Here is a 25,611-nt window from a genome sequence, read left to right on the forward strand (position 1 = left end):
TAACAATTTCATTCGTGCAATAAGAAACTATCTTACTTCATTTTCTGGGTATCTACTCTGTGATCTCAATAAAGAATTTTTTTATAATGTATTGATTTACTGCGGCCCTATACAGTCTTAGGTTTTCTCCTGTTGTCCTCCCCGCAAAAGTTAAATGGCTCTTCTTTGATGGGTGTTGCACTAGGTACATTATAGTTTAACTTGCTAGATGTTATCTAAAGTTTCTGGTAAATAACACGGATCAGAAAGTTTTGGTGTTGGGTGGCTATGTGATTTTAGCTAGGCGGTGGCCAGCCATGGGTGTGATGGATGCCGTAGGTGTCATTCGTCTGTTTAAGGGTTGCAGGTACATTGTCTGCGGCTTCGCTCACACGCCATGCCAGAGCGGGTCACGCTGCAGCCATTGTTCTCCACGCACCTCCATGGCCGCAAGGTATAAATGGTAGAGGCAAAAAAAGAATAAGAAAGTGGAGAAAAAAAAAAAAAGAACAAGAAAGTGAAATCAGGGGTGAAGTTAGACAAAACTAGACGGAGAGCTTTTCTTTTTTTTAATTTTCTGAAATGGAAAGGAGGTAACAATCCAGAAACAGGAAGACAAACAGAGAGAGGTTCCTATAAATTGGAATGGGAGCCATAGTGAAGGCTTCTAAAAGTGAATTTGAAGTGACTTTGGCCCTGTATTAGGTACTGAGTGCTTTTTGAGCTCTCTAAATCCATCTTTAAATATAGTTAGGTTTTGCAAGTGTATTGGGGCAGGAGATTTGAATTAGGATTTATAACTTGAACAGGACTGATTGTAGTCAGCTAATTTGGCATTTTGAAAGCGCTTCAGGTCATTGTAATTATGCAAAGGATATGCAATCATTAGCTCTCAGTATACGAATTTCTCATTAATATCTACTTGGAAAAGAGTTGATGAGTATGAGACCATCACTGGCTGAAAATGAACGTTTGTAGTTGAAAACGGGGCTTCTTTTCACTGCCGGCCGCCCCCAGAATTGATGGAAATGCCAGGCCTGGACAGCAGTGCCCTTGAAATTTCAGGACCACTCCTCACACACAGGTAATGGATCAAGACATTTAAATATCACTGGTCCAGCTCATCACAACCAAAAGATCCAGGGGAAGGCTAGTTTTAAAAAAAAGAATTGAGAGCCACATCCAGAGGACGTTTTTCATTAGCCAACGCCCCTGCCCTCGGGCACTGAAAACTCTGTACCCAGACACTGCCTGCCACTTGGCATAGGGACAGGGCTCAGAAGCCCATTAGCGGTGCCCCTTTGGTTAGTAGAGAATGAATGGCTGAGCAGGTGGCCTCCTGGTTGACTTTGTACCAGTGGCCTTTGCTACAAGTCTCATGTCCAAGCACAATTTTACACGCTCCACCTGCAGTGAGGTGATGGGTTCTCTTGACTTCTTGCTACTTTTCCTGCAAGCTTGTCCCTGTAGCTTTGGAGAAGTGAATTTAACGTTCTGGATGGCAGTCAGGACACTGCATCACTGATTGTGGGACTTTGGAGCATTGTATCAAGTTCTCTTTGTTTAGAATCTATTTTATGCCCAAACCTCATCTCAATACAGCTCTCACGTGTCGTTTTATGAAAATATGCTACAAGAGGATTGAGTTTCTGCCTTTGACTGCCAGCCTCACTTTTTGGCCACCTACTGTCACATGATACCAAGAACACGTAATGAACTGGGTGCCAAGCAGACACCTTCGTGCAGTGGCTCTTACAACCATCTCGCTGTTAATTCATTCGATTCATGCCATAGCACCCGTTCTGAGAACCAGCATGCCAAGAATGTGTACGACTTGAGGGAGAGAAAAAGGGAAAGACGGAAGGAAGGGTCGCAAAAGGCGACAATAACATTGTCTCCACCACTGCTGGACATTCAGACATTCCCCGCAGGCTGATGCCAACGTGCGGCGCGAGGGACCAGTGCTCACCCCTCGTGGATACGGCACCCTCCGGAATTCTTAGTTAAGGTTAGGGATTGTTCCTCTTCCGTGCCAGAAATTCTTGGACTCAGCGTGCATGCGTGCTTGTTGGTCACCAACTATTTAATCCCAATCAGTGCCTCTAGTATTTGATGTGGCCATCGTTGTAGCCAGCTGTAGGCAACTCGTGATTGTCTGTAGGAACAGAGAGGTCTTGTGGCGTGGTTAATCCAGAACAGTGAATGAGGCAGAAGAGTCATAGTTTGAGAATTACCTTTAGCTGGTTGTTTTTAAAAAAAACAACCTAGTTCTATCTTGCTTTACCTCCCTGGTTCTATCTTGCTTACGCTGAACTCGGTGTTTATTCTGTTCTATTTTGGGGCACCTCGGTGGTTCAATCAGTCCGGCTCTTGATTTCAGCTCCGGTCACGATCTCAAGGTGTTGAGATCGAGCCCCACGTCAGGCTCTGTGCTGGGCGTGGAGCCTGCTTAAGATTCTCTCTCCCTTGAGGCGCCTGGGTGGCTCAGTCGGTTAAGCGTCCAACTTCAACTCAGGTCACCATCTCGCGGTCCGTGAGTTCGAGCCCCACGTCTGGGGCTCTGTGCTGACGGCTCAGAGCCTGAAGCCAGTTTCGGATTCTGTGTCTCCCTCTCTCTCTGCCCCTCCCCTGCTCACGCTCTGTCTCTCTCTGTCTCAAAAATAAATAAAAACGTTAAAAAAAAAAAATTTAAAAAAAGATTCTCTCTCCCTCTACTGCTCACACTCTCTGAAAAATAATCAACATAAAACAAAAAAATAAATTAAGTAGTAAAACAATTTAAAAAATAAAATGTTCTCTTTTAAGTTTTTTTTATCATATGCAGTAATGTATTTAAAACATTTGAAAACTATAGGACACTGTGAAGAAAATAAAGATCACTTATAATCACACTATTAAAAACTTTCTGCTGGATGTATGCCTAGACATTTTCCTCAGGATACTTACATAGATACACATTTTTAATTAAATGAGCTTTTTCCTTTTTACTAAATATCGTGGTCATCATTGCCCCACATCAATTAGTTCATCTCAACATTATCGTTTTTTTTTATATTTTTTAACGTTTATTCATTTTTGAGAGACAGAGAGAGACAGAGTACATGCAGGGGTGGGGCAGAGAGAGAGGGAGACACAGAATCCGAAGCAGGCTCCAGGCTCCGAGCCGTCAGCACAGAGCCCGACGCGGGGCTCGAACTCACGAACCGTGAGATCATGGCCTGAGCCGAAGTCAGATGCTTAACTGACTGAACCACCCGGGCACCCCTCAACATCATCATTTGTATCAGTTGCATAGCATTTGGAGTTTTGAATGCACCATAATTTGCATATACAAATGCCTACTTGAGGAACATCTGCATTATTCCAAAATTATCCTGACAGTGTTACAGTGTATATTCTCATCCATCCGTATACCTGTGTACCTAGGTTCTGCTTCCATAGAGTTACTGACCCAGTGTTGCTGGGCCATTTTCAACTTTCAGAATGATGCCAAACTGCAGTCCAGAAAAGCTGCACAGATGTACATTCGTGCCACAACAGTTATTCCCATGTCCTGGCTGGTATTCTAACTCCCTTTCACCTTCCCTAACTTGGTAGGCGGGGGTGGGGGAAACGGCATCACATTGCTTGACCAGTCTCTTCGCTTCCTGGATGACACTGAACATGTGAAAATACTTGCTGTTCTGTTTCTTCTTTCTAAATGTACCTGTTTGTGTCTTCAACACGTATCGCCCACTACAATATTTGTCCTTTCAGCGGTTACATCTGCTTCTGCTTTCTTGGTAGAAAAATACTTACTGAGCACCTGCTATGCACAGAGCACGGCCTGGTGCTGGGGAAACAGTGGGGAGCGAAAAAGACACAGTCCGTGCCCTCTGCGCGGTGGGGGAACAGACGTTAACCGAATAATCACACGCGTGTGAGAATGGATTTGCCATGGCTCCCACGCAGTATCGCCTGAAGGACTTGTAAATCACAGATGGCTATGTGGCTCCGTAATCCCAGAGTTTCTGATTCAGTAGGTCTGAGGTGAGCCTGAGAATGTGTCTTTTTTTTTTTTTCATGTTTATTTTCGAGAGAGATAGAGACAGAGGCAGAGAGCGAGCGGGAGGGGCGGAGAGCGGATCCCTAGCAGGCTCCACACCGCCAGCACAGAGCCCAATATGGGGCTCGAACTCACGAACCACGAGGTAATAACCTGAGCCAAAACCGGCACTTAACGGACTGAGCCCCGCCCCCCCCACCAGCTGCCTCGAGAATTTGCATGTCTCACAAGACCCCAGCTGGAACTGATGACACTGGCCCAGAGACCACATCTGGAGAACCTCTCTTCTAGAGACTTCACCTGAACAGGGAGTCCCCGGCAGGTTTCCTGAGGAAGCAGTGCTTGAGCTGAGATGTAAAGGCGTTAACCTAGATGCTCCTGTCATACAAAACAGCTTATGCAAGAGCCCTGTGGTGGGAGGTGGTATGCAGAGATCGAGGAGCGTTAGGCCAGCGTGTCTGGAGAGGCAAGAGAAGGAAGCAAGTAGGAGGTGTGCGGGCAGAACTGGGAGCCAGGGTCGGACCACACAGATGTCGTAGGACACGTTACAGAAAGCTGGCACACGACCACGCAGGTTAAGCATGAAAGGAAACCTTAGGCGATAAAGTTGTTTTGTAGAAAGCAACAAAAATTGAAGTTAACAAATGACTGTAGGCCATGCATCAAGTGTGTGCACTCTACATAAATAATGAAAAACTAGTGCTCTCGAAGATAAACATTATTATTACAGAATTACTTGACATCTCTGTTTATCAACCTCACTAAATTCCAGTAAAAGCTGGTTTATAAACTTAGGTTCAAATACACGTTTAGACCTGGTGGTTAGAAAGAGGCTGTCTCCGTAAGCGATTGGTATCTGATTCTTACCTGCTGGTTGTTCCAGGCAGCCTCACCCAAAGAGGAAACCGTTGCATTCAAATAATAGCAGCAGGAAAACCAGCACCCAGGTTCCCTTTGGAAAGAAGAAAGTGTTGGCGTCCTTCAAAGAGGGGAGAAAAATGCCAACTTCAGATTAGCAAAAAGTACTCAAACCTCTCACTTGATCCCTGTTCTAACGAGGAAGGAGAGTGATGGCTTTCAATAAAGGGTCCTGGAAAATATGTCCTGTATGCCTCTTCATTAACCTTTTCCTTTGGGAAAAAGAAACTTAAGATAACATAGATATTCTAAGTAAGTATAAGTGTTTTAAGATGCTGTGAGACTGGGGGGCACCTGGGTGGCTCAGTCGGTTAAGCTTCTGACTCCGGCTCAGGTCACAATCCCAAGGTTCCTGAGTTCGAGCCCCACGTCGGGCTCTGTGCTGACAGCTCAGAGCCTGGAGCCTGCTTCTGAGTCTGCGTTTCTCTGTCCCTCTGCCCCTCCCCCGTTTGCACTCTGTCTCTGTCTCCCTCAAATATAAATAAACATTTAAAAAAAAAAAAAGATGCCGTGAGACTGGATTAGTGGCAGTTAAATTAAACGAGATGGAACCAAGGATTGTCTTTTCTTGAAGCCATGAGGAGAAAAAGGAAACAGGACAAGATTCCCACCACTTGTGGTTTAGTGAAAAAGAAATGACAATATCGCATTCAGGTGTTATTAGTTCTTTAAATCTTGCTCCATATGTATTATATAGCCTTCAAAACAGAGCTTGAAAGCTACTGTTTTCCAGTATGAAGTTTTATCCTTTAAAAGGGAAATCTATCAGCTTCTTAATCTGTGGCTCAAAACTGACTTTCCAAACCATGTTGTCATAATAATCATAGTAGTAGTAGCTAGTATTCACTGAATGTTACAATACGCCAGGTACTGTGCTCAACTTTGTTATATGTGTTATTTTAATTCTCACAACCTTTGGGGTAAGTAAGTACTCCTGTCCTGTTACAGATGGTAAACCCAAGGCCCAAAGTCATACAACTAGTAAGAGGGTATTTGGGGATCTGAATCCGGATGGTCTGACCACAGAACCCATACTCTTAACCATTTGGCTATCCTGCCTTTATGTGGGGACAACAAACCCTACCTGCAGACTCAGTGCCTAAAAGGAAGTAAGTGCCTATTCAAGTGCTGAATGTGCAGTGCAAGCTGTCAGATTCAAAGCACAGTGGAGAAACCATTCTAGTGTGTTATACAAAATATATTTGTCCCAGTCCTGAGAGCAAGGAGGCATAAACTAATAACGACAGTGTAGAATGTGCTGGAACAATGGGAGCAAATACCGTTTAAGGTTAAATGCGTTTGTTTCAAGGTATTCAACTGAGGGAGCCAGCCAGCCTGCCTGCCTTCCTTCCTCCCTCCCTTCCTTCCTCTCTTCCTGTTGCTCCGTACTCTCCCGCTTTTCTTAGTTACAATGAAAACATAGGAATTTAAAAAATTGTTTGAAAATCAGGGGGACATTTAACCTACTTATTTGAAACAGTACGCCCATACAAGACATGGTTAGATGGTGTAAAACCCAGGATGTCCTGGGCACCCAGGGACCAGTCTTATCACTAGGCACTTTGGGGAGGGTGACTTTTCCAGCGTTTGGGTGACGCCCGGTTCTCTTGTCACTGGATCGGGCTCAGCAGCAGTGGATGGGGCAGCTGCAGAGTGTGTGGTGGAATGAAGATATGGCATCTGTTGGGGTCCTGCTGTCCCCCAGATCGCAGATAAAATGCATCACCACGTGCTGCGAGGTACCGTTGTCCCCGAAGGGGGACTCCGCGTCGCTTCCCCCTCACATCTCGATACCTTTTCTGGGATTTCGGTGCCCCAGCATCGTCTGATGGGTGACCACCAGGACCATGCTAGGAGTCCCTCGGCTTCTCTCTGTCCCTAGCCCTCATGTTCCACATCCTATTTTGACCTGCGGTGGCTTACAGCTCCCTGCAGATATTTGAAAAGAGGATGAAGTGATTTACATAATTAAAACAAATTGCATGACGAGTGTGAGAATCCATTGTTGTGGTATAATGGCATGATTTAGATGCTTTGTGAGACACAGGGATGGGGGGGGGGTAGCTGCTCCGTCACCCTGGAAATGTAATTAGGCTCCACAGAGTGCTTTATCGGGAGAGACTTCAGGGCGATTAGTGCGGGACGTGGCAGTTGTCTCTGGAAGAAAGCATACGACCAAAATGGAAGACTCTTAACTTGGCAAGTGCCCTGTCGACTTTAAGCATGTAACACAATTCCTGGGCAACTGCTAAAGCCTAAGAGAACATTCAGTCTTCCCCCACTGACCGGTTTGCCGTTACATTTGGGGAGTTTTTTTTTTCTTTTCTTGCATGTTTCCACCGCCCACCTCTATGTGTTCTGATTCTCTGGTGCCATAGAGAAAACATCTTTAAAACCACATTTAGGATTTCAGATTCAAGGAGATCAAAGGGACGTGAAAACTAGACATCTAAATGCAGTGCACCACCCTAGACTGAGTTCTGGTGCAGGGACAAGGGTGGCAGGGGAGCCATAAAGGACATTATTGGGACAGGTGGCAGAATTAGAATGCAGGCTGTCGATTCGACGTTAGCATTATATGATTGTTAAATTTCCTGATTTTGGTAAATGTGTTCTGGTAATGTAAAGGGGCATGACGTCCGCAGCTGACTCTCCAGTGGTCCCCAATGAAATATGCATATGTGCAGAGAGAGAGAAAATGGTAAAGCTTATGGGGCCACATAATAACAATCAGGAAATCTCAGTGAAGCGTATAGGAGCTCATTTGATTATTCTTGCAACTTTCCTGTTAAGTTTGGAATTACTTCAAAATAAGAAGTTTTTAAAAATCACATTAGGAAGTAATTCTGGCCTTGTAGGACTGACAATTACTCATTTCTTAGAAGAAAAGCTGGGAGGGCTAGAAAAAAGAAATAACATGCACACTCCAAATAATTTCTGTGTGAAGTCGGGAGAGCTGAAACTGGCAATTAATTATATCCACAAGCCAGATGAAAACCCAGATCACCCCCGCAGCCCTGCTGACTTTAGAATACAGAACACAGGGCCTTGCCTGTGCCCCGTGCAGGGTGCGACCATCTCAGGGGCCTCATTATGAAGTCACCGCAACGAAGAAGCAAAGACTTCGTGCGCATGGAAAGACGTGTGCTTCTTCTGATGGTGTCGGGCGAGGGTTTGTCGTTTCGCTCGCAGGATCTGTCTTCAGTTCTCTAAGGAAGGAAATGAGTTGACTTGCAATCCAAGTCCATTTGGAACGTGAGCTGAAACCATGGAATTTCCCCGTCTTCCCGTCATTAGCGAGAAGCCAACAGCAGCCTCCTCGTTTACACCTGGAGGCACACCCATCCATGAACTGGGGGTCCTGTGGTCAGAGCTAAAGGCCTCCAGGTGTCTCCGAAGGTTCTGCTGTAGGTGTGGTGTCAAGGTGAGGCCCATCTGGGCTTTTCTTGCCTTGTGCCATGGGCGCCCACCCGTGCATCCCATTGTTCTGCGTAGTATTTGGAGAAGTAGATCGCAAGGTCCTGGTGTCTCATCTTTTTACCTTCCTGGTGGAACACTACAGAGCGTCGAGCATAGCCTGGAAAAGCAGGCAGGAACCTGAGAAAAGATTCAGTTCAGAGGGGGGCATACCCAGACACCCCTAGGAACCAGGCAGGTAGCACAGGTGGGACAGAGGTGAGGAGGAAAACGGGAGAGTAGGTGCCTCGCTGAAATGGCACCTTCGAATCCACCTTCGCCTTCGAATCCATTCCACTGCCGGAGGGGGGAAATGTGATGTGGGCCTACTGAGGCCAGACCTTCTGGGTTTTCCAGAATGCCTGAATTTTAGATTACAAACCTCCCCGTTTGTAAATGCTGGCAAGAAAAAAAAAAAAACAAAAAAAAACAAAAAAAAAACGCTTTTTTTTTTTTGTAATTAAAAACTGAGCCGGCCAAACCAGCACATCTGGCAGGTGGGATCTGGCCACGGGCTGCCAGTTGGCAACCTCTGATCTGATCCAAACCACTCATATTACGTGGTTGACGAGTATATTCCACAGTTATTGGACTCCGGCAGCACGCTGGTGCTGGAGAGGCAAGTGAGTGGCCTACGATCACACTGCGAGTTCACGGCAGAGATGGGCACCCTGCATCCAAGTGTTAACTTGTATATTGTATAGCGAGTCTTCTGGTTTGACACGAAAACAAAAATTTGGCTAAAAGACGCGGCCTCATGAACAGGAGTAATTAACTCCAAATGTTTCTGGAAAAGAAAATTAATTCCATCGTGAAATCTCGTAACATCCTACTTCTGCCACATGTTTAGAGAAATAACTCCTTAAAATTCAATGAGTATGTTTTTCCTAACCACAAACAAACTGGTTTTCAGAAACAAATACGTGTAAAGATGGGTTCAAACTGTCAGCTGCAACTGCTGGGAAAAGCGAACCCCCCTCCATTTTTAAATAACTTGTTTTAGCAATAAACGGGATGGATGGGGCTTCTCTCTAAAGACGTTTCTAGCCTCTCTCTAAAGGAGTTTCTGGCTCTGCCAGGGAACACTTTGGGTTGGTTAGAATGGAGAGGCCTTCGGGGTTCCCCAAGCCCCAAAGGGAAGGGGAGGCTTCCGTGAACGCACGCTGCCCCCTTGCCAGGCGATGTCACATTTGCATAGGTAACCAAGGCCCCCGTGTGCCCAATTCTGAAGTCACACGCACTCAGGTTCAAACCCAGGAGCTGCCACTTCCTAGCTATGTGACCTTGAACAGGTTACCTAAACTCCTTCGATTTCCCCGTGTCTAAATGGAGATGGGAACTATACGTATTTGGAGAGCAGTTGTAAGATGTAAATGAGGTCATCTCTGCACAGCACTTAGCATAGGGCCAAACAAGTAGCATGTAGCTCCTTGTCTCCATCCTCAAAGGATACATGGAGAGGACACCCCTGAAATGAGTGGCATACCTACCCCATTGGGGCAGCCCCTTGGAGCAGGGAAAGGGATGGAGGGTAGGATTTGGCTGCTACACAGCAAAGGAGCTGCCCCCCAATTGCAGTATTTAAGGCACAGTCATGTTTTGGGTTGTTTCAAGGGCTTTTTTTTTTCAGATATGATTTGCATATGCTACCATTCGCCCATTTAAAGTGCATAATTCAATGTTTTTTTGTGCATTACAGATATGTGCAACCATCCCCACAATTTTATCACCTCGTAAAGAAGCCCCATAACTTTTAGCCATCACTCCCTAATCTCACCATTCCCCAGCCCGAAGCAACCACTAACCTACTTTCTCTATGGACCATTCTGGACATTTCATAGAAATGGAGTCATATAATATATGATATTTTGTGACTGGCTTTGTTCATTCAGTGTGTTTTCCAGGTTCACCCATGCTGTACCGGGTGTCAGTACATCATTCTTTTTTACGGCCGCATCACATGTCACATTCTGTTTATCCTTGATAGCATTTGGGTCATCAGTCGACGGGCATTCGGGATTTTTCTGCATTTGGGCTATTGTGACTAATGCTGCTGCGAACATTCATGTACAAGTTCTTGTGCGGACATATGTTTTCATTTCTCTTGGGCATAAACCTGGAAGCAGAATGCTGAGTCAAAGGGTAATTCCTGTTTTAACTTTTTGAGGACCTGCCAAACTGTTTTCCAAAGCAGCCGTGCCATTTTGTATTCCCACAACGGTGTGTGAAGGTGTGATCTCTCCATATCCTCACCAATACTTGGTGTTATCTCTTCGATTATAGCCGTACTCATGAGTCTGAGGTAGTACCTCGTTGTGGTTTGGATTTGCATTCCCCTCATGACTAATGGTCTTGTCATGCGCTTATTGGCTATTTGCATATTTTCTGTACAGAAATGTCTACCCAGACCCTTTTCTCATTTTGTGGCTGTGTTAATTGTCTTTTTATTGGTGAGTTGTAAGGTCTAGATACAAGTTGCTTACCAGCTATATGATTTACAAATATTCTCTCCCGTTCTGCGAGTTATCTTTTTACGGTGTCCTTCGAAGCACAAAAGTTTTTCATTTTGATGCAGTATAGTCTTTTTTTTTTTCTTTTGCTTTTGATATCATATCCAGGAATCTATTGCTAAATCCAAGGTCACAAAGATTTACCCCTGTGTTTTCTTCCAAGAGCTTTATGGTTTTGGCTCTTGCATCTAGGTCTTTGATCCATCTTTGAATTCATGTTTATATATGGTGTGAGATAAGGATCCAGTTCTCTTTTGTTTGTTTGTTTTGCGTACGGGTATCCAATTATACAACTGTGTTTAAAGGAAGAAGAACTGTGGAATGATGTGGTCATCCACTAAGACACACCTCAACCCAGTCCACCTTGAAAGCCCCTTGACCAATCAGAGCATCCTGCTCTGATTGGGCAGAGTCAACTTTCACAGCAGGAGAGCCACTTTATCTGTCAGAAGTTCTAGGCTGCAAGCCATAGAGTGTAACTCTGTAGCTCATAAAGTAAGCCTATTAATTGGATGTAAAAATAACCAATTAGATAGTGATTTAATCACCGTAACTTATACTTGTCGCTTACCTCCCTGCCATCTCCAGGCCTTTGGGGCAGAAGGAAGGCATAATAGAAAAAGGACTGACCTTTCTGTCAATAGACAAGGAGCTGATCCTTGGCCACCCATGTGACCTTAGATGAGTCACGTAACCTCTCCAAGCCTTAGTTTTCTCATCTCTAAAATGGGATAATGATACCAACTTTCCAGTGTTACTGAATGCGTTAAAGAAAAAGCATTCCCCTGTATGGAAAAGTCCATGGCACCTGGTATCCAGTTGCCACACAAAGGATGGGTGCTTGCTTCCATCACATTCTTCTCCCTTTTCCACCATGGATCAAGCTAAAAGTGAACTATGTGCCTGCTACTTCAGATCATAGAGGCCAGAACCCTAGAGTCCCCTACAGTAACAAATTCCAGAGGTGCAAGGCCACCCCACAAACTATCCTTTGCCAGCCCCATCCCTCCACCCACAGCATTAACCAATGGAAGAAAAAAAATGCTGCGGTGCCTGGGTAGCCCAGTTGGTTAAGTGTCCAACTCTTGATATCGGCTCAGGTCATAATCTCTTGGTTGTTAGATCGAGCCCTGCATTGGGCTCTGTGCCAAGCATGGAGGCTGCTTGGGATTCTCTCTCTCTCTCTCTTTCAAAACAAATAAACATTTAAAAAAAAGTGATGCTTAGACACACCTCAACCTGGCTGAGGGTATGCTTGGAAGGTGCCCAGGCCTCAGCCCATCTCAGTGTGGCAAGAAGTGCCCCAGGTGCCTGGCAAGACATGGTTATTGGGGGGAAAAAAAACCAACGACAACTCTGTAGCCATAAGAGTGAATGACTGCCCATCTAGCACGGCCTGCATGCTGGAAGAGAGGACCAAGAGGGATCCTCAGAGCTTGAATTGAGATTTTTCCCCAGGCTCAAAATTCTTTTCAGTGCTGTTCTGCCCATGGGTTAAGGCATAGTGTCTTTGCCAGGATGGAACATCTTACCTGGGGCAGGCAGCAGAGAGCTAGTGAACGTGAAGACACTGGGAGAAGTAAGAAGAACCATGCAAACATGATGAGGCATGAAAACCCATGAGTGGCCTTTGGCGTAAATCCGAGGTCTTAGAGCTGATAGGAAATCTTAGAAATCTTCTCTCCAACTCTCTCATTTGGGAGAGAAGATATCTTAGTCTCAGAGACAATGAGTGACTTGGCTGAGGCAAGGCAATGAGTAGCAACAGATATAGGTACATAATGCACATGCCATTGGGCTCTAAGGCCATGGAAGCTGGAACTGAAACATTTTAATGTTTTGGATATTAGAGAAGGTGTCACAAAAAGAGGCTGAATGTTCAGGTCTAGAGATGAGGGCACAGGAGAATATAGCTCAGAAGCTATTTTGCTGGAGAGAGGGAAGCAGAAATGGGCTGAGGCAAAGGCATGAATGCTAGAAAAAGCTCCCCTGTATCTCTGTTTGGTCAAAGGTTCTTCTCATAACTATGTTCTGTCTCAGTTGAAACTTGAGAATGCGAGAAAAAGATGGCGAGAATCTATGACCCAGGCCCACCTCTGCCACTGACGGTCCAGGGGCTCCCCAGGACCACTGCTTACCCATCTGAACCGTGTTCTTTTCATAGAAAATGAGATGGGAGTAAAGTGGGTGAACTCTGGTGGCTCTGACCAGTCTCCAAGCTCAAGGCCAGATTGTGCTTAGGGTAGTAAATCATCAGAGGATGAACAACCTTTTGTGAGCATATTTAGAAATAAGTTTGGGATGATGACTTCAAGTTCCATTTTTTTAATGCATCTATTCAGGTGATACATTTGACCTGATGAATGGAAAGTGCATGAGCCCAATGTACAATATTAGGAGATAATTGCAATGGATGAAAGTCTCTTGAGTCAATTAACTCTTATTACCTGGAAACCATTTATAAGAGGCAATAAATTATTGGGACAACACAATTAGCAGTCCCACAATAAAACGGGTTTCATGTGTACGCATGTAGGTGCCCTCCCCCGCCCCACCTCCTGAGGGCCTGTGGAGTTAAAGGGTACGTGTTTGAGGGGGTTGCTGTGCCCTTTTGTGTTCACAGGAGTGTGTTAACATGCAGTAGGGCTGACATATCCCAGGCTAGACCGAAGCAATGAAATAAGCTTTCCACGCCTGGGAACAATGATGTCTGTGTCACAGCCAGTCAATGGCTATTTCAGTGCCTTGTAGCTAATAGACTTTCACCAAGCGTTGGCCAATCTGCTGAGTGATATTTGAGGTTGGATGTTGTGATTCTGTTTAAAGACCATTTCTAACACTCCCACCCTTGAATTTAAAAACCGAAATCGCATACCATTTAAAAAAACTTTTTTTTTTTCCCATCAAGCTACAGGTTCTATAGTAGTGTAGACAGAATTGGGAAAAAAGGAAAGTTTTCTGTAAGGATTCTAGAAGGTACCACCGCAGTAGCAAATACGCTCCAAGAGCCGCATCGATCTTGTGCATTCGTTTTCAGTCTATGGAAGAAGGTTGTCTCGTACCCAAGCTTAGCGCAAGGTGTCTTAAAGCAATAGAATCCTTGCCACGGAATCTTTACGCCAGTTGCTTATTAGGTATCTAGAATACTCTAGAATTCTTTCACAACAGTCTGAAATAACCTGGCATTTACTTCCATGACCTTTTAGTGTTTGTATCACCTAAAGCATTTTTCCCTCCACTGTTGCATTACAAGCAAGATTCAAATTCCCGACAGCAGGTGAAAAAAACAACAACCAACCCCGGAGCACAGCAACGTTAATGATCAACATTTTATTGTCATTGTGTTGACTGTTTCCGCCATAAGCTTAAAGAATTATGAAGACAGGCTGCATTTCTCCAAGTGAGCTGGAAATGGTAGGCTGATCAGAACTAGTGCAAACTAGGCAAATGTGTAAGTCAAGGAAATGAAAATATAATAAAGACAGAAACGAGCTGCCAAAGAACACGGGTCTCTCTTTTGTGTGCGCATCCAAGTTTGCAGGAGTGTTTTAGATCGCCAGATAATTTTGCGATAGTCTATCTGTGAATTCTTCAATGATGATAAATGTGCGATCCGATCTTTTAGAAGAATAAACAGTTCCTTGTTAATTAATTTATACAGCTGTCAGTGCAGCTTTCTCTCTTTGCGCTCTAAGAGTTTCCCTGCCATAGATTTTCTTGCCGTTCCTGGCAAACCTCCAGTGAGAGCCTGGGATTTATTAGGCTGACTTGGTGCAAAGTCTATTGATTGTGGCCCCGAGGGTAATAACTAAATAGAGCCGGAGCAACAAGTCAATAACACCATTGTTGCTGCAGCCTGCATTCACTCGAGGAGTGAGATTGTTTACAGCAGCCGAGGGTAATCATGGGCAGATCGGCGTGTTCAACACGCGTTGCCTGCACCGTGTTAGTGCTGAGGACTGTTTGAAAGATTTCAGCGGGATCGCTGGAGAATCAGGGTGGGGTACTGGGATTATGAACCCTGTGAACTCCTTCATTACAGCTTAAAGGTTTCAACTTTAGTTTTTAACATCTGCTGCGACCTTGGGGAGCTCAGAAGCTGGGGCCGGTGCAAGGGAGTGCAGGAGCGGGCCGTGGCCTAGCACGAAAGGGTCTGTTGCGCACTGCGTCCCGGGAACAAGATGGTTGTGAGCACAGAGCTTCTCTCACCGCTGCTGTCTGTCATCCGGCCGGCCGGCCGGCCGGCTGCCCATTCGTGTGAGGTGATAGCCAGTGGCGCTGTCCCTAGCCTCGTGCCTCCCAGAAGACGTTCAACATTAACCACCCTGGCAGGAGCTACCGTAATGTCTGCAGAAGTCATACCGTTGTGATTTTCTCGCTTCCCAATCTTGAATTGCACTGACTTGATTTGAAAAGCCATTTTCATAAGGCTTGCTTAGAAAGAAACCCATCACGGCTTTCAAAGCCCTCCTTTCCTACCTGGCAGAAGGTCAAAACTCTGACTTTCACGTGCCTGGTGATTGGGTTTTTAATTACAGAGAGCAAAATCAAAGTCCACATCAGTGCCTGTCTTTCTTTTGCCTTTGGAAGAGCCCTTGCCATTCCCGTGGTGGAAACCTGTTTCTGTGCAGGACCGGGAAGTCATGGCGTGGGTTCCCGGATGTGGCTAACACTAGCCAGTCTCCCTCCTGACCTCCCAAGACTCAGCTTGCCACATGTGGCTGCGTGAACCAGTGAGCCACCAATAACCACGAACCCTTGTGTGACCCAGTCTACGCTGAGTACAAGTCTTTCACAGAATCTTACATTTGCACAGAACCGTATATTTTTAAACAAATTTAATTATTCTGCACAGAACTAAGCGGCCTTTTTTTTTTCCTCTGTTAACTCCTATTTTACTGAAAGAATTCTTGGCAAATCTATAGCAAAACAGAAAACTTGGGAGGGTTTTTAAAAATTACTTGCCGTATGACTCACTGTAATGAAAGGTTCAGAGCACAGAGCAATTCCATCGGGTAGCAACCCTTCTGAAAAAAAAAAAAAAAGACATTTGTTTTGAGAAGTTAGTCAATACTAACATACAACGTATGAGCAAAGGTGGGCCACTCTATTCCACTGGGAGACACAAGGAACTTTCTCGTCAGACTTTTTTTTTTTTTGTCTGAATGAAGAAATTGCTGTCCAATCTGTTTCGGTTCAACCCTATGATCCAAGCAGTTACTGACAAATCAAGATGACCTAAGAGTTGATAAGCTTTGGCACAGGAAAGAAATATGCAAGAGAAGTTCAGGAGCTTAGGTGGGGGTGGGAATGATAATCTAAGTTGATTTGTGGAAGACTTTCAAATTCTCAAAGATGTTTTTGTTTGGGTGGCTGTGGAAACCTCACGTTTGCTTGATCACAGCTCGAAAAGGGAAAACACCAGAGAACGCGCACGTTTGCGGTGCCTTTGCGTGATATTATCAGTATCTCATCTCAAGGTTTCCACGAGTGGAGGCCGGATATTTTCCGCTCCATTCACTCCTCTAAGTGTCGGAGGCAGTCAGAATCATCTCAGACGGAATATACCAGGGGATAAACAGCGGAAAATAATAGCTTTGCGTATTTGCTCGATGCCGAAAAGTCAAAAGGACTCGTGCGTGAGTTCATGACACAGCAGCTGTAGGATTTATCTTTTTAAGGGGAGACGGGATTTTGACACAGTGACAAGCATGGTGGGGGCATCACAGTCGTGAAGTGACCGGTGGTTTTGCTAACTACCCCTCCACGAAGCTAGTCCGTCGTGAATACATCTCCTTACAAGACGCTGTCCTCCTCTTGCCCCATGGGGAGGGTTATTCCAAACTCATACAGACTCAAGGCCCGTCGTGTAGGGCCTCGGCTTATTTTTAGCCATTTCAGATCATGTGGATGTGAATTTAGAGAATATTCCTTAGTCTGTTAGCACATGCTCACCTACTTTTCAAAAAAAAAAAAAAAAAAAAAAAGAAAATGACCATCTAGGAAAAATTTTTCTATAGCAACCAAGTCAGCTTGGTTTCAGCAACTACAGCCAGCTTTCATTTTTCATCACGTTGTGATGTTGTCTGGAATCATCTGAAAACAGGTATCTGAAGGATGACTCACATAAACAGGTGAGATTGGAGAAGATATCTGTATTTTCAATATTGCTGTTCTGTAGAAGCTGTCCTGCTCTGTGTGGCCACATTCTCATTTGTAATGTGCTATTCTACCTAAGAGCTCCTGTGATCTGTAGATTTCTCCTGGACATTTTTTCCCGTTACAGGCTATTTATTAGGAATTCAGCTCTGACTTGCTGATGTTAAGTGTTCGGTTCTAAACTTATTTGTATGCCTGAAATTCCATTAATTGAGGATTGGGGTAGTACCCTGCTTTTGGTGGGGAGGAAATTGAGAAATCTCACTTACAGTGTGTTCAAATGCCAGCATATTGAACTTTAAAACCTTTGAAAAGAAAATACAAAAGCAAGTCCATTTTTCTCCCTTTCCACTGAAGTTTTCTGTAATACCCAGCATGTATCAAGTGTTGCCCACGTACTCAGTACTAGATTCAAAGCCCAATATGTATAATCTCACTTAATCCTCACATTAACTTTACAAAGCATATGTTATTGTTCCCGTTGGGAACAATATTAGGAAACTAAATGTCAGTTAGTAAGTTACTCAAAGCCACATAGCTAACAGAAAACCAGATCCTTATGATGATCCACACGGCCAGCATGATCTGATGTCTGCCTCCCCCCTTCCCCGGCTCCCCTCCTTCCATCCTTCTTCCCTCTGGACACACCGCTTTCTCTTTGGCCCACCAGCCTGCCACTCCAGATAAATGACCTTTGCACCTGCCTGGAGTCTCATTCCCAGCTCCCACCCTCCCCCTTTACTTATAAACCCAGTGCATCCTTCATTCCTCATCAGTGCCTTTGGGACTCCCTCTCCAGGCCCTGAGATGAGTTCAGTCCTGTAGCCACCACGGGGGTGCAGCCAGCAAGCTCCCAGGAATGTGCTCGCTCCAGGTATTGGCACGTGCAGGTACCCAGCTCAGCATCAGAACTGAGGCATCCTCTTCCGGGGCAGCCCCCAGCCGTTGACTCCGTTGACAGCGGAGGTCCCAGGGCCAGGCCGTTTTGGCCCAGTGTGGGCTTCCTCTAATGGAATGGAGTCGGCTTTGCCCCAGAGCTCTTCCCTGGGTTGGCCTAAACTCGGTCACATCGGCGATGTGATCTGAGGCTGTCCTTTGCTTTCATTGGTGTCAAATCTGCAGGATGGTCTGAAGCCTTTCCCTCCCCCCATCTTGCCTCCTCCCCTGCCCATCTTCCACAGGGGTTACCATTCAATAAACTTCTTTCGCTCCTACTTCCCATTTCAGCAGCTGCTTTCCTGGAAGTCCCAACCAACCCCAGCCCCCTCCTCTAGACTCTCTCATGGGTTTGGGTCTGTTCCTTTCAGAGCACTGCAGTTTTGTACTATTTACAATTTGACACTGTATACTGTGTGGGTGTGACTGCTTTGGTAAAGTCTGGAAGCTCCATGAGGACAGGCGCCTGTTCAAGTTTGCTCATCACCACATCCCCTAGACCTGGGGCACTTGTCTTTCCCGCAGGAGTAGACAGACTTGTGCTCTGCACTGGAGCTACATCACTCCCCATCGCCCTGCTCTGGGGCTTGCTTGACCCTGTGTGTCCAGGGCCACTCCATTAGCTGTGGGCAGTTGAAGGCTGAGGCTGTCCAAACCTCACGGAGTGGGGCAGGGGGGTGGGGGGGACACTGAAATCTAGCGCTGACTTGGAAAGCACCCTAGAAAAGGATGTTGTACTGAGGCCCGGATCAGGCCGGTCCCTGCGTTAAGGCCCTTTGGCTTTATTCCTGAGTGGAAGTGCATGCCCCTTCTCCTTGAGGAGAAGATGGGACTTTAGCGTTTCCAAAACCTTCTGAGTGAAAACATCTGTATCCGATTTTTCCCGTCACAGCGTATTAGTGACGTCCTGCTAAAGAGCAGCTTGCAGTCGACAAGACTCTCATCAGAAGGTGTCACTGCCATCAGCTGGAATTATGGTGGGGCTGTTAAAGCTGGCGCCCTAGCCAGATGCCAGGCTGGGTAATTACATTTGGTCTACCTAAATTCCCTCCGGATTTCTCATCGGACACAGTATTCTTCATCTCTGCCCTGAACTGCTAGCCAGAGTTTGCTAAGAGCCTTTCAGCTGCTGCCATAGTTCATTCCAAAAATGGACGCATTCCTGAAGGACCACTTGTCAGGGGTGTTGTCGCGGCTTGGGAGAGGGGCTGGCCTGCTTCAATGGCCCCTAAGGCCCCTTGCCCTTCCAGACCTGACTCTGTGATTCTATGACTGTCACCTTCAAAATATAGTGTTCGTGGAACTGCTAAGAGCCTTGTAAATGAAAAACCTGCCAGATCAAAGGGTCGAACTTGCTAGGAAAGATGCCTAAATATACACACACCAAAAAAAAAAAAAAAAAAAGTGAACACAAATCTGGATAGTCCTAGAACCCACAAACAGTCATGGTTTATTTTCTCTCTCGAGTGGATTTTTAAGCCATAGCTAAGTGAAGACAAAAACATATATACATTGAATGAAAGGCGCGTAATCTTTGGGATAATTCTGATGTAATTAACACAGCAGAGTTGCATTAAGGCCAATGCGCAATGAGTGGAATTTTCCAACATTGATTAAGCTGGACTCGAGGAGAACTGAGTCTTTGTCTAAAAGCTGCCAAATGAAAACAACTTTGGGATATTTAAATTCAGGTTGGAAATTGGTTTGAGTAAGGGATATTTAAACCACAGCTGTTCAAGGACTGAAAACACATGAGTATATGTGCCTGCACGCGCACGCACACACACGCGCACACACACACACACACACACACACACACACACACAGCCTTCTCTAAAAACAAGTTAGCCAAAGGTGTACATTCCTTCTAAGTTCTCATGATCAACAGATGTAAATGTTCACGGTGTTCAGATGAATTATGGACCCTAATGAGATTTCAATACTGAGCAAACAATAAAAATTTATGCATTGCATAGTTGCCGTGGCCTTTGGCTCCATGGCTAGTGTTCCACCCTTTCAACAGCTTCAGTAATATAATATCCAGCTGGCTTTGGAGGTAAGGAAAATTCGAGGGGTGAATTGAAATTGTGAGAAATTATTTGATGGATTACTTTGTCAGAGTAATGCATGGCCTTGGCATAATTACCGTGGCCACCTTAACCCTTGCGGCAGGTGGTGACAAAGGCCCGCAGGGCCTAGGTGCCGGGCAGGCCCCGCACGTGCTCCTGGCCCTCCTGGGCCTCGGTGTCCGGGGAGTGGCCGTTCTCCTGAGCAAATGCCAAACAAGCACATTCCTGTCCCAGACCGGCAAGCGAGCCGGACGGCCGAGAGGCTGCACTTTTCCCAAGAACTGTCACCTGTGTCAGAGTGAAAAGAATCAAACAAAAGGCAGACCGACCTTGAAATAAAATGGGGCGAAGTCGGGGGAAAGAGATAAATGATATCTTTTAAAGCGATACGTTTAAACACAATAGCAGACATGGGCACACTAATCTTTCTTTTTTCTCCTCTGTCTCTTTCTCTCACTCTCTCTCTCTCTCTTTTTTTTTTTTTTTTTTTTTTTATCATTCCAGACCTTGAACTTAATGGTTGTCTGCCTTGTACTTTATAATGTTCAATTCGTACCATGTGATGAATAGTCTGTACGTGTCAGAGACCACGTCTGTAGCAAATCTGCTGGTGTATTTCTTAACACTGGTTTTACTTTGGAACCATAAAGTAATTACTATTTTGTGAATGAGAATAAACCTATTATGCACAAATATAGCTGTACCCAGCATCCGCTCTTTGCTCTTTGGGGAAAAGAAGTTGCCTATAGGATAGGGCAGCTCAAATTTCAGTGTTCTGAAGTGCTTTTCAGCATGGCCTTCAAGAGCGAGAGAGTGCTCCCGCCCATTTCTTGGTTTCATTATGATAACAGAAATATATTTGCAGCATGTTGACAAACTCATTGGGCGTAAACAGAGGAGTTCTAATTGCAAGTTCTTATGTTTTAACGCTAAATCGGGCGATAAGTCAATGTTTCGGTTTGGCACAGTGAACTGATGTTCTCCAAAAATAGCCTGTGACACTTTTTAAAGCAAGTCGGTGGTGTACTTAGGCTGTTCACAAAAGGCTTCATTCTTGTCTACAAATGGCAACCCTCCCCTTCCCAAGGGTGCCCAACTCAAGCGAGGTCGGAGAAAAATAGATGCTTCCTGTTTCAAGGCATTTCTCCAACTCTTAGTCTCCTCCAAAAAGCAAGATTTTGGAATTTATAGGGAAAGCATGCCTAAGAAAGGTTATCTTGATTTTCATTTAACACACCCTCCCACTGACTGTTTTAAAGGTTTGTTGTAAGTATTTCTGCATAGCTGAAAACCTAGATTCCACCCTGGAGAGATCGCAGGGCTGTTCATGTTACACTCTGAAGCCATGTGTTTTCACATCATGGCAAAACCCAAGATGTAGGCAGATCCCTCGGCCCCTGTTGGCTTTGGAATTTAGTCCTTTCCTTGTGTTCCACTGTAAACTTACACAGAGAAAGACCTCCGCAGCCCTGAATGTAAGCATGGTCATTAATGTTTTCCCACACATGCCAACAGTATAGCTAAGCAAGACCCAGGAGTAAGGGAAGGAACGGGGCAGAGGTTCATGAGTGTGGTGGACGGGCGTGAGGACCTCACTAGGGTGCTCCAAGAGCCTTCCCAGAGGCGGCCACTTTCCTGGAGGGCTTGGTCAGCACAGTGACCGTGGAGGCTGATTCAGAGAAGCCCCTCCCCAACAAAGGCAGCTCTAAAGTTTATATGACCCTCCTTCAAAACCATACACGAGGATGGTTACGAAAGTAATAATATCAACCCTTTCCTTCAATAATGGTCACTATGTGCTAATCACTTCTTATGGCTTATCTCATTTAATCCTTCCTACAACTTGATATGATAGGTATTATTAGTATCCTGAAACCCAGTCAAGTAAGGACTTTGTCCAAGGTTACGCAGCTGAAGAGTGGCAGAGAGCCAGGATCAAACCCAGGCAGTCTGGCTGCAAGGCTCACGCTCCACCTCGTATGATGCCATCGTCCATCCTCCTGGCGATGCCTGCTCTTGTCTTTTAGCATAAACTGATTTAAATTTTTCTGCCTTGTCACAGTCTCTTCCCCTCATCAATATTTTAGCAATGGGTGTAAGATTTCATTATAAGTCACTAACTCTCAGTAATTTACTGGTCTCGTGAACTACTTTGCTTATAAAGTGCCAAAGCATTTTCTACCGCAGCGCACTTGTAGAGTTTTGATAGCTGGAGTAAGCCGACAACTGGGCCGGTGCACCCCCAAGCTGCATTTTGAGGTTTAACCGAGTACAAACATCCCCAGGACTCAAAGGTTTCCGAAACTCCCGCCAGTGAGCTCATTTTGCATGCCTTTGTGAGCGCCCGTGGTCCTCGGTGGCTCTCACTGAAGCCCTATTGATATCTTTCAGTGTCCAATTTGATGGATTCCGTAAATAAAATGCCCTGAAGTATGGGGCTACTTCGATCGACATTTTTTGTGTTAGAAATTGAAACAGAAAAAAAAAAAATTCTATTTTCGAATTCGCTTTTAAATTGTGACAATCAACTGATTACAAATGAACAAAAATTTGTATGAAAAATAACCGTATTTCCTAAAACTAAATCAGTGAGAAGGGGGCATTGTTTTATGTTATTGCAAATCTCTTTAATGTCTGGCTTAACGGAGGACAGCTGGAGTCTCATGTGCTTCTGCACTCCATCTGTTGTGATGTCAGTCATGATGTCGAACCTCTAGAAAACTCGACACTTACGAGAGGAGGAGAGTGGAAGGGGCAAGTAACATCTTAGTATTATTATAAAAATAGTTTTGATTTCATGGATCCCCTGAGAGGGTCCCTGGACCAATTTTGGGAACCATGCCCTAAAATATGGCTGATATTTACAAAACCACATTGATCTGAGTCAAGAAGGCGTAAGTCCTTTTGTAATAAGTAGGTGGTATCCTAGGGTATGAACCAGTTTACCTTTCAGCGGCATCTCCAGTGCTCCTCTGCGCTCACAGGCAGAGGTTCTCTGCCCTTTTCCTCCAGATTTGCTGTAGGCTGAGCCACACCACACTCATGCTCATTAGATGTCAGAACCCCACGTCTTGTTATCCACTAGGCCATGAGCTTGCTGTGGACACAAACCAGGTCTGTCTAACTCATGCCCTAGAATCAAGCACATAATGCCTGGCACAGGATAGGTGAATTTTGCTGAAATGAGTAAAGTTCAATGATAAAGATATTGGTAAACAATCCTGGCAAATGCGTGTTGATTTTTTAAATTCAAATATTTCTCCTCTTTCTCAATATCATTCATCACCTTATCAAATATCTGCTGATCTCTATAATACGCCAAGCAGTAGAATAGGTAATGGGCTACAACAAAGACCAATGCACCTTGCTCTTACGCGCTTGCATTTCATAGAGGAGGCAGTCAAGGAAAAGAATAAATAATTCCAGACTGAAGGAAATAAAGAGGCTGCCATTGCTAAAAGGGGAGACAGGAATGTAGGCTATTTCAGTCTGAAAGATTGCCTTTACTATTTCATTTGTACACCATCTGCCTTGAAACCGAGATCAGCCATTGCTGTTCTAAAAACTTTGTGTTTAACAGTTGTATTGAGATGTCGTTTACATACTATGAAATTTACCCATTGCAAGCATACAGTTCGATGATTTATAGTAACTTCATAGAATTGTGCAACGATCACCATGGTGGATTTTATTTAAAAAAAATTTTTTTTAATGTTTACTTATTTTTGAAACAGAGGGAGACACAGCACGAGTGGGGGAGGGGCAGAGAGACAGGGAGACACAGAATCCGAAACTGGCTCCAGGCTCTGAGCTGTCAGCACAGAGCCCGACGTGGGGCTCGAACCCACGAACCATGAGATCATGACCTGAGCCGAAGTCAGACGCTTAACCAACTGAGCCACCCAGGCGCCCCCACCATGATCTATTTTAAAAATATTTCTATCACCCCCAAATGTTCCCTCATGCCTGTTTGCATTGAGTCAATTCCTGCTCCTACCCCCAGGCCCAAGCAATCACTGATCTGATTTCTAGATATTTCATATGAATGGAATCATATAATATGTAGTCTTTTATGTCTAGCATCTTCTGCTTCGCATAATGTTTTTGAGCTTCATTCCCATTGCAGCATGTATCAGTTGTTTGTTGCTTTTTATTGCTGAGTATTATTCCATTGTTTGCCTGTATCACATTCGGTTTATCCATTCACCAGCTGGCAGACACTTGAATTGTTTTGAATTTGGGGCTATTGTGAATACGCTGCTATGACCCTTTGCGTGCAGGTCTCTATGTAGACATATGTTTTCATTTCCTTTGGGTGACACTTGGGAAGAATCAATGGATCATATAGTATGTATATGTTTAACTTGGTTTTTTTTTTAACTGCCAAACTCTTTGCAAAGTAGATGTACCATATTACATTCTCACCTGCAATGTGTGAGGACTCCATGTTCTTGGTATTGTTAGTCTTTCTGATTAAAGCCACTTAGTGGGAGGGGCGCCTGGGTGGCTCAGTTGGTTGAGTGTTCGACTTCGGCTCAGGTCATGATCTCCCGGTCTGTGGGTTCAAGCCCCGCATCGGGCTCTGTGCTGACTGCTCAGAGCCTGGAACCTGCTTCAGATTCTGTGTCTCCCTCTCTCTCTGCCCCTCTCCTGCTCATGCTCTCTCTCTGTCAAAAATAAACATTAAAAAAAAATTTTTAAGTCACTTAGTGGGATAGTATGTTGTACTATCTCATTTTAATTTACATTTTCTTAATGACGAAGGATGTTGATCATTTTTTTCATATGCTTATTAGCCATTTGTATGTAGTCTTTGGTGAAATGTCTATTTAGCTTTTTTCTAATTGTATAGTTTTTTAATTGAGTTGTTTGTCTTCTTAGTACTGGATTTTGAGAGTTTTTATTTTTATGCTTCTGGATACAAGTCTTTTATTAGATGTATGATTTGCAAATACTTCCCCTCAGCCTGTAGTTTGCCTTTTATTTTCTTAACGTTGAATTTTTAAAAAGTAAAAGCTTCTAAATTTGGCAAAGGCAATTTATCAATTCTTTATTTTATGGATCATGCTTTTAGTGTCTTACCTAAGGAAACTTGGCCTATCCCAAGATGACAAAGATTTTCTTCTAGGTTTTCTTTTACAAATTTGATAGTTTTAGCTGTTACACTTAAGTCTATGTTTCATTTTGAATTTTTGTGTATAGTGTGGGATAATGGTCTAAGTTCATTTTTTCAAAATATGGGTATCCACTCTCCTAGTATCTTTGTATTGCCTTGGATCCTTTGTCATAAATGTAAAGGTTTCCTTCTGGGATTTCTGTCTGGTTCCATTGATCTATATGTCTGCCTTTACACCAATAAAGACTACACGATCTTGATTCCTATAGTTTTATAGAGTAAGTTTGAAATCCAGTGATAGAAGTCCTCTGATTTATTATTTTAAAAATTGTTTGGGCCATTCTAGTTCTTTTCATCTGCATATATATTTAAGTATTCACTTTTCAAATTCCACCAAAAAAAACAAAACAAAACAAAACAAAA

The 25,611-nt window shown here is 44.5% G+C and overlaps 1 protein-coding gene and 1 non-coding gene across 6 annotated transcripts in view; one reads left to right on the plus strand and one right to left on the minus strand.

Moving 5' to 3' along the window:
* Nucleotides 1–25,611, plus strand: part of VTI1A (vesicle transport through interaction with t-SNAREs 1A) — a 349,700-nt gene that overhangs the window by 294,576 nt on the left and 29,513 nt on the right. The gene's annotated exons all lie outside the window — the stretch shown is intronic.
* Nucleotides 23,896–23,980, minus strand: TRNAR-UCG. Its single transcript has one exon. It is a non-coding gene; the product is annotated as a tRNA-Arg (tRNA).

Source organism: Leopardus geoffroyi, chromosome D2, assembly GCF_018350155.1.
Source record: "Leopardus geoffroyi isolate Oge1 chromosome D2, O.geoffroyi_Oge1_pat1.0, whole genome shotgun sequence".
Classification (NCBI taxonomy): Eukaryota; Metazoa; Chordata; class Mammalia; order Carnivora; family Felidae; genus Leopardus; species Leopardus geoffroyi.